This window comes from Acinonyx jubatus, chromosome E3, assembly GCF_027475565.1.
Source record: "Acinonyx jubatus isolate Ajub_Pintada_27869175 chromosome E3, VMU_Ajub_asm_v1.0, whole genome shotgun sequence".
NCBI classification, from domain to species: Eukaryota; Metazoa; Chordata; class Mammalia; order Carnivora; family Felidae; genus Acinonyx; species Acinonyx jubatus.
Genome location: NC_069398.1, coordinates 7,292,538 through 7,305,903, shown reverse-complemented (window position 1 = coordinate 7,305,903; position 13,366 = coordinate 7,292,538). Strand labels below are relative to the sequence as shown.

The 13,366-nt window shown below is 50.0% G+C and overlaps 1 long non-coding RNA gene across 1 annotated transcript in view; it reads right to left on the bottom strand.

Annotated features, from left to right (window-relative positions):
- Positions 1-1,872: 1,872 nt before the first annotated feature.
- LOC113594841 (uncharacterized) overlaps positions 1,873-13,366 on the bottom strand; it is a 35,898-nt gene continuing 24,404 nt past the window's right edge. The window contains exons 7-8 of the long non-coding RNA XR_008294469.1: positions 10,248-10,379; positions 1,873-8,899 (exon numbers count right to left, since the gene is read on the bottom strand). This is a non-coding gene — a long non-coding RNA (uncharacterized LOC113594841). The remainder of the gene's footprint in view (positions 8,900-10,247; positions 10,380-13,366) is intronic.

Here is a 13,366-nt window from a genome sequence, read left to right as displayed (position 1 = left end):
AGCATAATAATAGCAAAAAAAAAAATTGGATACCGATCAGATACAGTTGGGTCCATGAGTCAGACAGACACGTATGTGGGAGACTGTGACACAGTGAACGGAGCACAGGCCAGGTCCCATTTTGCTCCCAGATGTGTTCTGTGGCCTCAGGCAAGTCACCCTGGAGTCAGGGAAGTGTGAAAGGGGTAATACCTACGCCACTGAGTCCCCGAGGGTTTATACACGATCAACACTTAGAAGAGTACCTGGCACACATTTTTGGAAGCACGATCTAAGTGTGTTAGTAATAGTAGGAGTAATAACAGCAGCGGTACTTGGGGAGGGGTCTGCCACCTGCGGACCGTGTCCCCCACTGTCACACGACGCCTCTGAACCTCAGCCTCCTGGTTTATGGGACGAGGACAATCACGCGGGCTCAGGGAGGGGCACATTCTAATGCACTCTCCACAAGGTCACTTTCAGGGCAGGTACACTAGTTTAGGGTGTACCTGAGCATGGCTTGGTGGCTTCGACTCCTCCTAGGTTTGGGGGCACACATCTGGAGGGCAGCCACCCCGGAAGTGAAATCTCCAAAGAGTCAAGGCCGGGTACTTCCTGACTATAGGAAAGCATGCCCTTCCGGGACCCAAAGGCAAGGTTGACCCAGCGGGGAAACTGCGGTGTTTTGGCACTCAGGCTTTGCCTTTCCTAGGGCTCCCACCACCAGCTGGGGTGACTCAAACGGCAGAAATTTACTGTCTCTCCATTCTGGAGGCTGTAAGTCCAAGATCAAAATGTCAGCAGGGTTGGTAACTTGTGAGGCTGGAAAGGAGGATCTGTTCCATGCCTGTCTCCCAGCTTCGGGGAGCCTTGGGCATCCCTTGGTGTGTTCTCTCTGTGTCTTCACATCGTCTTCCCTCTGCAGGTGACTGTCTCCGGGCCCAGTGTTGTTGTTTTTATAAGGACGCTGGTCTTACCGGGTTCGGGACCCCTCTAATCAAGTACACCTGCACCTTAACTTGATCGTTCGCAAAGACTCTGTTTCCACATAAGTCACATCCACAGGCACTGGGGTCCTCAACATCTCTGGGGGGAGGGGGACACAGTTCAGGCCGTAACTGGCCTGTGTCAGTGAGTGGGAAGGAGGGCCCTACTGTCCCAGGCCCACCGCCCCCCTCCCCCAGTTGCTGATCTCCCCCACCCCTCATTTTTGCCCTTACTTCACATTCTCTATCCAGAAAACAAACTTACATCCTTCCTGTACGTTCAACTTAAATAATGATACTCACTTCAGGATGGCTCTGATAACGCCAGCTACTTCTCTAGTACATGTTAAAACATACACATTAAAATGATAAATGTTGTTCCACGCACCAACGTTTGGGAAACGCTGACCTCATTTAGTCCCAGACTTTTTTCTTTTTCTTTCCCCCGCCTCGATAGGATTGAAGAGAGGCCCAGGGCTACATGAGACTTGCCCCGTCCTGCAGGCGCCCTGGATATCCCTCCCCCGATGTGTCTTCCCATCAGAGGCTTACCCTTGGGTTTGTCCTCACAAGATGGTCCCCTGTTCTCTGGATGTTTCTTTTAAATAACTTTTTTTTTTTAGCACAGCGTGACGTGACCTTAGATAATCAGCTCTAATCCCCAGGGACATGCTCACGGCGGGGGGGAGGGGGGGGGGTCTCCTGCCCAGGCTAGGGTGTGGTTCCTAAAAGCACAGAGCCCAGCCCCAGACTGCCTGATGTGGCTGTCCCCCTCCCCTCTGAAGAGCGACGTTCAACTAGCACCTGCCTGCTGGGAAGAGGAAGGGAGTTAATGCGTGCAGACCATCTACACGGTGTCTGGCACACAGAGAGCAGTTGGGGTCAACTTAAAACAATATCCCCCCCCCCCCCCCCCGGCCACTTTCATTGTCTGCTGAGTTCCAGCCCAGGCACCTTGCATGCCTTCTTCTTTCATCCTTAAAGCAGTTCGAGGAGGCTCATATGATGATTCCATTTCACAGATGATAAAATGGAGGCGTAGGACGACGGCCTCCGTACCTTTCCCTCCTGCAGCAAATCAGTAAGGGGACCAGGGGCTGAACCCAATTCCGTCTTACTCTGTAGCAATGTGGTGAGGGCGGAGAGGAGGTGAGCACAAGCTGGGAGCCAGGAGACCAGGTCTGGGGAGACTTTGGGTTCCTGCCTCTGCAGGGAGGTCACCAACCCTCCATGGACCTCTGTTTCCTCATCAGGAAATAAGGGCTTTGGATTGATTGCTTTCTGAGACTCCTGCTGACTCTGAGACCTGTCGCTTCTGTGACAACCCAGCTGGGCCAGAGGGGGAGTCAGCAGGAGCCAGCCCTCCAGGGCACTGAGCTCCCCTCCTCCCTGTGCGCCCTGAGGCCACTGGTGGCTGATCCCAGACAGGCTTTCACCCTGTGCCCTCCCCTCTCCATGCCCAGGCACCTACTCCACGAAGCTCAGGGCATCTGAGGACGTGGAGGATGTTATCTGGCCCAGAACGCTGGGGCCCAGTTTCCAGGGATTGAGTCAGGTGAGGCGGCAGGTAACCCAGATAACCGCTCTCTGCGCGGTCCCCAGAGGAGGCTGCCCGTGAGACCCGCTGCACCCAGGGGACAGCACGCGGGGGCAGCTGCCTCGGCTCCACTTTGATGGCGGGACGCTGATTCCTCACGACAGCCACAGGGATAGATAGAGGAGGGGGCAGTTCAAGCAGCCCCTTACAGCTGCAAATTCCACACCGCCATTCCCCACACGCGCGGTGAAGATCACGATTTCGTCTCCCTGCCATTCAGGGTGCACCCACCAGGTGTGGGGCAGGGTGCCAACGGCTTTCCACGCGGTACTTTTTCCTTTTAAAACGTCTAATGCTCACACAGCCCTGAGTCAGGAGTCTTGGGCCCCACTCTGGCATGGGAAAACCGAGATTCTAAGACCTTACATATGGTGCCCGAGGGTTGGAAAGGGCAGACCTGGGATTCGAACCCCAGGTGCATACCATCTTGCCACCCTGACCAAAGGCCTTACCACACCCCTGCCTCCCTGGCTGCCCTTTCAAGGCTTCCACACCCCCTTGAGATTGCCCTGGGTGCTTGCTTTAACTTACCCTCAGCTGGATACAAAGGGAAATTCAGGCAAGTGGATCAGTGGGAAGAACGAACCCCCCCGGAAGGGTGGGCCCAACCCCTTCCATTGGTGCCCGATGCTGTCACAAAGAGGAAGGTGAAAGGCGTGGGGTTCCCTGACTACAATGAACCTGTCTAGCCCTAAGCCCTTGGCCTGAATAAGCTCAAAACCCACACAAGAGTCTAGTAAGCAGGGGTGGTGGGGGGGGGGGGGTGTCATTCCCATTTTACAGCTGGAAACACTGAGGTGTCTTGTCTCAAGATGATACACCTAGGAAGCCACAGCAGGGATTGAAATCCAGGCCTAAGAGGTTCAAAGGAAGAGAGTAAAATTCAGAGAGCTGTAGGCAGGCAGTTCAAAGCAGCTCAGAGCCCAAGTTCGTGCCAGGACAAGGGGCTCCTCCTCCCCAGGGCCATCTGCCCAACCAAGTGGCCAGAAGGGAGTCCTGACAAGACTGTGTCCCCTGCCAGGCCTGGGCCAGCACTGCTGCCCTCGGCCCACCTGCTTGCTGCTTTTCCAAGAATCCACGGCTCTGTCACTCAGTGTCACAGACATCCATTTCCCAGCTCCAGGAAACCCAAGCCTCCCTACACCTGCCTAGCCCTGATCCTAGGACACCAGGCTGGGGGAGGGGTAGCAAGGAGTACAAAGACCCACAGAGTCAGACGAGGACAGACATTGCACTATGTGTGTTCGCTTATTCCCTGGTCACTTGTTTGCTAGGCACTTTGCTATGCACTACTGTAAGTCCTGGGAAAATCAGAGCGTACAAGTTGGGATGGCTCCAGAAAGATACGTCATCCTTTTTACGACTGTATACGGCTCTGTCGCCATCTCCAACTCTTATGAGTAAGCCCCCCTTTAAAGTTTGGTTTTTTTTTTAAATCTTTTTATTCTGAAATAACTTTAGACTCACAAAAAGTTGCAAAATTAGTACAGAGTCCTTATGTACCTTCACTGGACTTTCCCCACGGATAACATCTCCCGTAACCACATACATTTTCAAGACTTGGAAACTGACAATGATACAATCGAATTCATTACACGGTACCACTTATTCAGAGTTCGGCAGTTTTTACCTGCGCTCCTTTTTATTATTATTATTTCCAGCGTACAAATTTCAGCAAAGGTTTGGATTTGTGTAACCGCCATCACAATCGGGACACAGGATTGTTCTATCACCACAAAGAAACTCCCTCACGTTACCCCTTTATAGTTACATCCACACCTCCCCAAACCCCTGGTAACCACCGATCTATTCTCTATCTCTATAAGGTTGTTATTTCAAGATACTTGTACACGGAAGCATACAGCAGGTAACCTTTTGAGACTGGGTTGCTGTTGTAATTTTTATTCAACATAACACCCTTGAGATCCATCCAAGGTGTTGGATCTTATCAATACTTCATTCCTCTTTGCGGCTGAGAAGTAGTTGGTTTATCCATTTGCCTACTGAAGGACATCGGGCTGGTTCCAGTTCAGGGCTTTTACAAATAAAGCTGCTCTGAACAATCACGCACCGGTTTTTGTGCGGACGTCGGTTTTTAAATGCGAAGGGGCACAATTGCTGGGTCATATGGTGAATGCCTGTTTAACTACAAGAAATAGACAAATTCTTTTCTGGACTGACTGTACCACTGCTTGGGAATGTTACATTTCCCCCAGCAGTAGGAGACGTTGCGTGCTCTAAATCCCTACCAACACTTAGTATGTCAGTAGTTTCTCAAGTGAACCTTTCCAATAGGTGCACAGTTATCCTTTGTCGTAGCTCTGTGTTTCACTTCCACAATGGCCACACCTTTCCACGTACATACCTGCTATCTGTATTTCTTCTTCAGTGAAATGTCTGTTCACATCTACTTTTGACCATTTCCTTTAAAAAAAATTTTTTTTAATGTTTATTTATTTTTGAGAGAGAGAGGCTAAAAGAGCATAAACGGGAAGACGTAGAGAGAGAGGGAGACACAGAATCTGAAGCAGGCTCCAGACTCTGAGCTGTCAGCACAGAGCCCAATGTGGGGCTTGAACCCACGAACCGTGAGATCATGACCTGAGCTGAAGTTGGACTAAAGTTTCACATTGTGATACTGTCCAACTTAACAGTATTTTCTCCTTTATGGATTGTGCTCTTGATGCCTTATATTGAACTCTTCTCCTAACCCTAGGTCCCAAAGATCTCCTTCTATGTGTTTTTTTGTTTTGTTTTGTTTTGTTTTGTTTTTTGCTAGTCTTGTATTTTAATGCTTCACACACAGAGCTATGATCCACTTCAAGTTAATTTTTGTGCATGATGTGAGACTAGTTTGGGGGTCATATTTTGCTTATGGATGGCCAATTGTGTTTGCACCTTTATCAAAAATCAGTGGGGCACACTTGCGTGGGTCTGCTTTTGAGTTTTCTATCCTGTTCACATTGATCTACGTGTCTGTCCCGCTGCAATACCACAGTTTCCATTACCTTAACTATATAATGAGCCTTCACACCAGAGTGAACCTATAATCTCCCGCTTTCTTCTTTTCCAACACTGTTTTAGCTATTCTAGTCCCCTTGCCTTTACATGTAAATTTTAGAATCATATTGTCTATATCTCCAAAAAACACTGCTGGGATTCTGAGAAGCAACGGGTTAAACCTACAAATCAGTGCGGGGAGTACGCAATGCTGAGTCTTGCAAGTCATGAACGCAGCGTGTCTCTCCATTTACTTAGGTCTTTTTAAAAATTTCCTTCATCAGGGCGCCTGGGTGGCTCAGTCCGTTGAGCATCCGACTCTTGGTTTTGGCTCAGGTCACGATCTTGCGCTTGTGGGGTCGAGTCCGTGGGGCTCTGCACTGAGTGTGGAGCCTGCATGGGATCCTCTCTCCCTCTCTCTCTCTCTCTGCTCCTTCCCCGCTTGCACACACGTGTGTGTGTGTGTGTGTGTGTGCACGCTTGCTCTCTCCCAAAATTAATAAATAAACATTAAAAAAATTCCTTGGGAGAAGCGACGGTAAGCGATACTGTGTTTTGAAGTTTGGATCCAACTGTTCATCGCTAAGATGTAGAAAATAATCCATTTTTTTGGTGCTGACTTTGCATCCTGCAACCTTACGATACTCAATTAGTAGGTCTGGGAGCTGTTTTTGGTTTGGTTTTGTTTTTTTCTTTGAGGTTCCCTAATGCTCTTCCAGGAATGTCCAGTTCGTCACTTAGCCTCAAAGACCTCCAGCTCTACACTCCAGCAAACCCGAAACTTCTTGCAGCTGCCCAGCCAGGATCCCAGGGACACAGGGCCTGGGGGGCGAAGTACAAGGAACATGAAGACCTAGGTCCGGGCTCTGTTTTCCTGCCTTCGGTCAGACTGGAGGGCAGGCCTTGCACTAAGGTTATTTATTTATTCCTTAATACTTGATGCGTTCTTACCATGCGCGGGCTGCCTTGGGAAGCCCTGGGAAAACAAAAGTAAACAAGACGGAACTGGCCATAAAGACCCACTTGTTCCTTTCTGTGGCTGTCCGCTGCTCTCCAGCTATCTCGAAAGTTCGGTGACCAGGCGCCCTCAAAGTTCTGAACTTTCGGTGACTCTCACTTGTTGCCCATTGCTTTTGTACACACGAAGACTTGAACGATATGAACATATTCCGTGCCTTGCGAAAAAAGAAAAGGAAAAGGCTGTCTCGCATCGGGACTGACCCCACTTACTTGGGCGTCAGACTGCCCGGGTTCAGATTCCAGCCCCATTAGATAAGCTCGGGGAAGGTACTTAACGTCTGGGCCTCGCCTTCCCCTTCTAGAACCAGCAAGGCTGCTGGTCTTATTAGAACAGGCAAAGTACAAACAAGAATATGAAGTTTTGAAACAGAGCTAGAAGGCCCACATTTACTCCTTGCATCGCCTTCCGGGAGAAGCTGTGTTTTAATTCACCATTCCTCTTTGGATGACGGTTTACTTGTCTCGTTTCTGCCGTGACGAAAAATACAGCAAAGGGCATCCCTCTCTGCGGCTCCTGTGTGGCTGTAAGGGATCCCAGAGAAGCGAAACCGCCGAGTCATGAGAAATGCCCGTTTTTAATTTTAATCGCTGCCGCCACGCTGCCCTCCGTGGAGGCCGGATCCACTTACATCGCCTGGGCATTTCCATTTCTTCACACCCACAGCAACACTTGATATCATCCGACTTCAGGCCGCCTCTCTTTGGGGGACAGAAGGGACCAGGAGGAAACATGGTGCCCAACGGAGACCTTGGCCTCGTTCTCGAATTTTCGATCTGCTTTCAAAATGTATTCTTGATAACTTAGGTAATTGAAAATGAATCCGACGCAACTCCCTCCCACGGAATACCCCTTACGGAACTTCAATCTCGTTGGGCGTAATACACACTGAGCAAACACACGGACAAAAGTTAGGCTTGAGCCTGGGTGGCTCAGTCGGTTAAGCGTCGGGCTTTTGTTCTCAGCTCAGCTCATGCTCTTAGGGTTCATGGGTTTGAGCCCGGAGTCAGGCTCTGTGCTGGCAGTGTGGAGCCTGCTTGGGATTCTCCCTTTCTCTCTCTCTCTGTCTCTCTCTCTCTCAGAATAAATAAGTAAACTTAAAAAAAAAAAAAAAGTTACGCCTGCAAATGGTAAAAAGGGCCGTGGGGGACCGTGGCAGGACGTGGCAGTGCGGTTGCTGATGATAAGGTGGTTGATGGTGGTGGCAGCTTGCTGCCACCGTGTGCCGGGCACAGTACTCAGCTCCCTGCGTGTGTCAACTCCTTTACTCCTCGTTAACTACCCTCTGCGGCCAAGGTCGCTGTCTCCGCTGCGTGGACGACGAAATAAGCACGGAGCTTAAAAACTTCTCCAGCCTCACACAGCGAACAGAGGCACCAGGCTTTGAACACGAGCAGTCTGGCTCCGGAGCCCAGACTCCTCACCAGCTCTGCAACAGCGGCCTTTACCTGCTGGAGAATTACTGCAGGTGGCACAAGGGGCCGTAAGGGCCATCGTAGTGCCACGTGATGCAAGCGCGAGGATGTAAGTCCTGTCGCTCTGCCTCCTTGCTCGGCGTGGTGGGCAGAACGCCCCCCTCCAAAGATGCCCACGGCACAGTCCCCAGAACCTGTTAGGACGCTATGTTACAGGGCAAAGGGGGCTTTGCGGCCGTGGTTAAGGCTAGAGACCTTAAAATAGGGAGATTGCTTTGGGTTTTCCTGGTGGGCCCCACAGAATCACACGATCTGATTTTATTTCTTTAATGTTTACTTATTTTTGAGAGAGAGTGAGTCGGGGAGGGGCGGAGAGCAAGAGGGAGAGAATCCCAGGCGGGCTCTGTGCTGTCAGTGTAGAGCTCGACGTGGAGCTCGAACTCCCAAACTGTGAGATCATGACCTGAGCGGCAATCAAGAGACTGCCGCTTCACCGACGGAGCCACCCAGGCGCCCCTATAATCACATAATTCTAAAAAGTCCTCAGAAGCAGAGAACTTTCTCTGGCCGCAGGCAGAGAAATGGGCTGGAAGATGTCAGAGATTTGAAGCCTGGGAGGGTTTTGCCCCACTGCTGCTGGCGGGGGGTGCACGGAAAGCACGAGAAGGAATGTGGGCAGCCTCTAGTTGCAAAGACCAGCCCCCCCCCCCCCATTGGAAGCAGGGGCTCCTCAGTCCCAAAACCACGGGGAACTGAATTCAGCTAACTACTGAAATGAGCTTGGAACCACATTCATCCCCAGAGCCTCCAGAAAGGAACATGGTCCCACTGACCACTCTGGTCTCAGTCTTGGGAGACTCTAAGCAAAGGACCCACCAGGGCACGGTGAATTTGGACTTCTGACCTACAGACACATGAAAGGGTAAACAGACTTTGTTTTAAGCCTTCAAACCCGTGGCTGCGCGTTACAGTCGCGATAGAAAACGAATACACCGCATGTGATTTGCAGGACCTGCCTGCATGCTCACTGGGTCCACAGTCTATATCTGTCCTAGTGACCTGTCACACTGACTTACACCCCTGCTGTCAGAGGTGCACCTTGAAATTAAGGCATTTTTTTCCCTTCAAAAGTCTTGTTGGGGGAGCACCTGGGGGGCTCATTCGGTTGAGCATCCACCTCTTGATTTCGGCTCACATCAGGATCTCCAGGTTATGAGACTCTATGGGCTCTGTGCTGAGTGTGGAGCCTGCTTGAGATTCTCTCTCTCTCTCTCTCTCTCTCTCTCTCTCAAAAAAAAAAAAAAAAAGCCTTGCTGATAAGCACAGACACCATCTGAGATGAAATAATGCATTAGCAGCCTGTCACTGATTAACATGCAACCAGAGGCATTGCCTGTCCCAGAACGTAGAACAGGCATGTTCTGACAAAGGCCAGAAATTCCAAGCAGAAAAGGACCCTTCTCGGGAAGGGAAGATCTGGGGAGGGAACAGGTGTGAAAGGACCCTGAACAGCATGCAGGGGCTAAGGGCTCCTTAGAGACAGGAAGGAGAGTGGCCCCCGACATAATTTTATCTGGAGCCACCATGGCCTTGCGGTGCCCTGACTTATGGCTTTGGAACCCGCTGTTTTCCATGCTGAGAATGCCCTTCCCTCGGCCCGTCAGAAGGGCCTTCCATGACCATCCTACCAAAGCAGCATCGCTCTCCCCTGGCCACTCTGGTCCTCTCCATGGCTCTATCACCCTCTGATAGGATCTCTGCATTTTCAGGTACTTCTAATTCCCACCCAACTAAGCTATAGGCTCCAAGAATGCCGGGACTTGGCCTCCCTTCTGGTATCCCCAGTGCCCAAACGATGGCTGAGACAGGCTGGGGATTCAGCAAATACCCACCGAATGAATGGAAGACTAAAATACGAGGTACTGTCTGCCAACAGCAATCAAAGATGTAAAGGATGAGAATCTCTACGGGTGGGGAGGCTAACGGAAGAGAATTGATTGAAAAGGCCCGGATGTTTGCAAGGGAGGCAGGGGTCTGACTTAGATACAAGTTGGCCCGCAGGAGCGTGGACTCATGCAAGAAAAGGCAAGGCAATGGGGGAACAGCAGGGCGCTCGGGCAATGGGTGTCAATCCAGTTTGCCAGAAGACAGAGTGTGTAGTCACAGGTGAATGTGATGTGAAAGGCGTTAAGCCTAAGCATCAGGGTTTAGCACCTGCACGGGCACTCCCAAGTCTCTAGCAAGGTGCTCACAGGGTCACGTGTTTCCATGTGGTTTGCACGAATAGGATGGTTCGCCCACCACCAGTTAAGGCCAGTTCTCCTTCCGGTTGGTTGGCTTCTCTTCCATCTCACTTCCTCTTGCGTTGGGTGGCACTGGGATTTCTGTGGATGATTGTTGGGTCTAGCTAAAGGAAGCGGAGTTGGGAATGCATCAGGCAGCCGTGTAAATAAATATGTCCCACGTAAGCCACCAAACGCGTGGCTGTGTGTCCCAGCAGCGACAGAAAACGAACACACCCAGTGTTGGTGTCCCCACGCTACAGGTGAGTGGTACACGTCTTTGCACCTGCTGTCCCCTATGCGGAGTGGGGTGGATTTAAGCAGCTCACAGTCACTTCCCCTACAGTTAAGTAATTGCCAGCTATCTTCATGCAGGAATAGTTGCCAGGAATCCTCTCACTACCCACTGGGCCAATTCACCTGGAATTACGACTTAAAGACGCGTCACGATATGAATCTACCCCCGAGGATGTGAGTAACGGAGTAGAAACAAGCTCTGAGGCGCACAGAGCCAGAAGCTGGTCTGTGGAAAATTGCTCCAAACCTTTGAGCCCATATATGAAAGAAACCTGATGGCACTTTTCCAAATTTAACATTTCTAGAATTTCATATGATGTTACCAGTACAAAGTTGTAAGGCTGAAAGAAAAGTTTATAAGTTATCAAGAACAGGAAAACAGGGGTGCTTGGGTGGCTCAGGTCATGATCTCACGGTTCGTGGGTTCAAGCCCTGCATCGGGCTCTGTGCTGACGGCTCAGAGCCTGGAGCCTGCTTCCGATTCTGTGTCTCCCTCTCTCTCTCTGCCCCTCCCCGCTCAGGCTATGTCTCTCTCTTTGAAAACATAAAATGAAAATTAAAAAAAAAAAAGAATAGAAAAACAAATTCAATCAGTCAACACGCTGTAGGAAAGATGGAAGGATCGTTCCATGTTCTCTAGAAAGTGGTATTTTAAAGTCGTTGCTGGACGTAGAGGCAAAGAGGAAGAAGAAGAGAGGCATATTGGCACTGATGGCTGTGGACGTCAATGGCAGAGAGGCAACAGTCAAAGACAGAGGAAGGGGAGTGCTCCCCCAAACCAGAAGGCCGGACAGAACCTCGGGAAGGGGCCAGAAGAACCTTGAGGGTAACCCTCATGCAGGCAGAGAAAAGGAACTGGCGGTGTGAACCAGCCGTGCTTTGCCAGCCATCGCGCTGAGGGCTGGATGCTGGTGTTTGAGTCTCCAACAGCCTTACCACGTAACCGCGTGTGTCTTCCCCACAGACACACACATGAAGCTCAGAAGAGGGAGGATTGCGTCCAAATCTATTCAGCTCTGAAACCCACCACAGGATGAGCGAGACCACCAAGAAGTGGGGCTGCGACGAGGAAGCCGGTAGAGGATAGACAGGAAAAGAAGGCAAGTGATGGCCAACGCTTAGACATCTTTTAGAGCCAGAGATGGGGAACCCAGATGCCTGCAGGGGCTGGGCAGTCGGCAAGCGATGGAGAGGTGTTTGCAACACAAAACTCACAAGCTAATCTTTACTTACATGAACTAATTTATACTGCTTTTTTTTGTTTTTTTAACACACAAGGCTTCCTTGGCCGTGCTTTCATTTTCCTTGATACAAGAGCAATTTCTTGACTGTCAAGGAACAAGACTGCGTATGTGCAATGATCCCGGGCTGTGGGTTCTTGGTCTCAGCGCTGGGGATGGGTGGGGACGGTGGCAAATTGGAGAATTACTCACACTACCCAGTTCCAGGCCATGATGCCAGGTGGAAATGACCCAGGATCGTCAGATCTGATTTTCCAAAGGAAGCCAAAAAGACAGATTTTCATGTGAACTCTTAATTTCTAAATGTTGTCAATGAATTTTTTTTTAGAATAATGTGTAGCCCACAAGATGCATCTGTGAGTCAGATATGAAACCATGTTTGATCCAGAATGAATGATGTTGGTGAAAATAATAACAGAGACAATGATATTAAACTTGTGAATATTTAATATGCCAAGAACTGTTCTTACCTGAATGAAATTTAAGCTTCTACCACAACCCTGTAAAGTTCGATATTATTATTCCTTTTTTATATCTGGGGAAACTGAGGCTCAGAGAGCTCATGTTCATGTACCCAGGAAGCGTGGAGCCAGGATTTATACCACGCAGACTGACTTCAGAACCTGGGTTCTTCATCCCCAAAGCTGGTTTAGAGAAGACCTCTGATTTTACACCCAGGAACAGCGTTATCCCAGGGATTGAGGCAGAGCTTATGAGGCATGTGGTTTTCTGAAACTATTTACATTTTTTTACCTGGGTGCAAGAGTGTGTTTTCATTGGAAGGGAAGACCAAAGCTTCCATAAAGCTCTCAAAGAGACTCTAGAAAGGACGGAGTGACTGATTTAGGATCATGAGTAACTTTGCTTCAGACAAGCCAGTCCCATAGACTAAGGGGCAGAAGCTGAATGGCCAGGGGTTAAAGAGATAGCAAGCTATACACGGTGGGAGTCAGCCCTTTCTAGAATACTGGCAGTGAAGAAAGAGAAAGCAGGGGTAAGAGAAGATTCTACAGATAAGAGAGATCTGGGCATTTCGTCTGCTGGAGAAGGAGGCGAGGGAGAAGGAAAGAATGAAGCATTTATGGTTCTTACAGAGCAAGGACACTTTGAAAAGGGCCATGCCTTGGCTCCCAAGCACAAGGGTCCCAAGAAGTCTGGACAAGTCGAACTAAAACACGGTTTCACAAAATGGGAGTAGCTTCTCTCCTATGCTCTGCCCCACTCCAACCCAGGAGTGAAGCCTGAGAACTTCCTTACCCATCCACCTCTTTCCTGCTCTCCCTTTCTTCGTGCCGCAAAGCCGGGGTCAGGGCGCCCCACAGGATCTGCTAGTGTGTGTCTCTTACACACCCACCCAGCTTCGACTTCCCTCCAGCAAAGGGGACAGTGTGTGTCTCTGCATTCTCCAAGAAATAACAGCCCCGTCCGCCTGCTTGCCATGTTCTGTTCTGGCATCGTTATCACTCAGATTTGTTTGAACAATCACTCCAGATTCATTTCTCCCCAGTAGGTGAGACAGGTTTTAAAAAACATGAACTATGATAAATAGAT